Source organism: Erigeron canadensis, chromosome 1 (assembly GCF_010389155.1).
Source record: "Erigeron canadensis isolate Cc75 chromosome 1, C_canadensis_v1, whole genome shotgun sequence".
Lineage (NCBI taxonomy): Eukaryota > Viridiplantae > Streptophyta > Magnoliopsida > Asterales > Asteraceae > Erigeron > Erigeron canadensis.
The window spans coordinates 14,140,833-14,142,814 of record NC_057761.1 but is presented as its reverse complement, the minus strand read 5'-3'; the positions used below and the strand labels follow the sequence as shown (position 1 = coordinate 14,142,814).

The 1,982-nt window shown below is 36.1% G+C and overlaps 1 non-coding gene across 1 annotated transcript; it reads right to left on the bottom strand.

Annotated features, from left to right (window-relative positions):
* Positions 1-315: 315 nt before the first annotated feature.
* LOC122586197 lies at positions 316-418 on the bottom strand. The gene has a single exon (XR_006321904.1). It is a non-coding gene; the product is annotated as a U6 spliceosomal RNA (small nuclear RNA).
* Between the last annotated feature and the right edge of the window lie 1,564 nt (positions 419-1,982).

Genomic DNA, 1,982 nt, shown 5'->3' with positions numbered 1-1,982 from the left:
CCATTAAATCAAGAGTGCTTGCCTCTGTAGTGCCCTCTGCATTCATGTTTTGGTAATTCGACTTTTCAAAAATAGTTTCACAATCATCATCATCACTATCCATATCCATGAAAGAACCTGGTTGTTTTACCTTTCTATTCTGATTTTTTGAGACATGAAGACCTTCAGGTGGGTCATCAGTTTCATCTTCAAGAGCTGAAAATGAATTGCTAGTTGTAACATCATTTGTTTTTCGGCTCATGTTCCCTTTACTAGAATTGGACTCTTGCTCTCCTTGACCAGTTGGCTGTTTTTCTTGCTGCCCTTGACCAGTGGAAAATTTTGGACCATTTCTCGATTTGTGTGTGTCATCCTTGCGTAGGGTCCATGCTAATCTTCTCTGTATCGTTCCAATTGTAATGCTTGTAAAAAGATTTGTGGATCTTGGGATAGGATTTCAAATGGCGGTGTTTGTAATAAAGGAACACGTATCATTCTTGGTTGGAATTCTGATGTGATTGATGTCATGTTATTATCGCAATCGGATCAAGTGATACATGTTCAGGTTATCTTTAAAGTTGATCAAAAAGCCTTATTCTGCTCTTTTGTGTATGCTGATAATTACTATAAGAAAAGAAGGGCTCTATGGCAAAATTTATGTTATCACGAGAACTTCGTTAATGATCGATCTTGGTGTATACTTGGAGATTTTAATTCTACTTTAGAATTAGAGGATAGTTTTTCGGGTACCTCTAGCATTAGCATTGGTTTGAGGGATTTCCAGGAATGTGTCAATAGTTTAAAAAATTTTGATATCAATAGCTCGGGGCTACATTACACTTGGAATCAAAAGCCAAAAAAGGGAATTGGAACTCTCAAAAAGATTGATCCAGTTATGGGAAACATTCACTTTACTGATTGTTTTCCATTTGCTTGTGCTGTTTTTCAACCTTATAGAGTTTCGAATCATTCTCCTTGTATCTTGAAGCTACCTAGTATTGCTCAAGGTAGGCATGGAATACTAATGTTTCTGGGTTAATCAGTATAGTGTAGTAAAGAAGTTAAAGCAACGAAAGACTGCTTTTCAATATCTCTTATCTAAGCAACGTAATTTGCATAAAAGGGTGCAGGGATTGCGTATTGAGCTTGATGATATTAATAAATCTATTGCTCATGAGCCTAATAGTGTTAATTTGCATGAAATGGAAAGTGCTTGTCTTAAACGATTTCACGAAGCTGTTTTAGATGAAGAGACTTTCCTCAAACAGAAATCTAAGATAGATTGGTTGGCGACTGGTGATGCTAATACATCTTTCTTCCATAATTCTCTTAAATGCTGGAATCACAAAAGTCACATTAATGTGATCAAAGATGTCCATGGTGTCTTACAAGAAGGAGGCAACGTTTCAAAGGCTTTATTTCAACACTATGAGACATTCTTAGGTAAAGAAGGTGATGTGTTCTTAAAACCTGCACCCGATTTATTCATCAATGTTTTGGATAGACAAACTACTCTCAATATGATCTGAGAAATATCTGATGAGGAAATAAAGGATGCGATGTTTTTAATTTGTGATATTAAAGCTCCAAGACCTGATAGTTTTACTTCAACTTTTTTTCAAGAAATCCTGGTCTATTGTTGGGAAGGAGGTTTCTTTGGCAGTTCATATCCCTAAGGTTGCTACTCATCATGTGTTACCTATTATAGACCAATATCTTGTTGTAATGTGTTGTTTAAATGCAATAGCAAGATTATTGCTAATAGAATTAAAGAGGGTTTGGATGAGTTGGTTAGTGTGAATCAGTCAGCGTTTGTGCTGGGTAGGAAGATCTCTAATAACATTCTCCTAACTCAAGAGATTATGCATAACTATCATAGAAACCAGGGTCCTCCAAGATGTGCTTTTAAAGTGGATATTCAAAAGGCATATGATACTGTTGATTGGGGTTTTCTTCGTGTTGCTATGCTTGGTTTTGGTTATCATCCGGTTCTTGTCAATTGG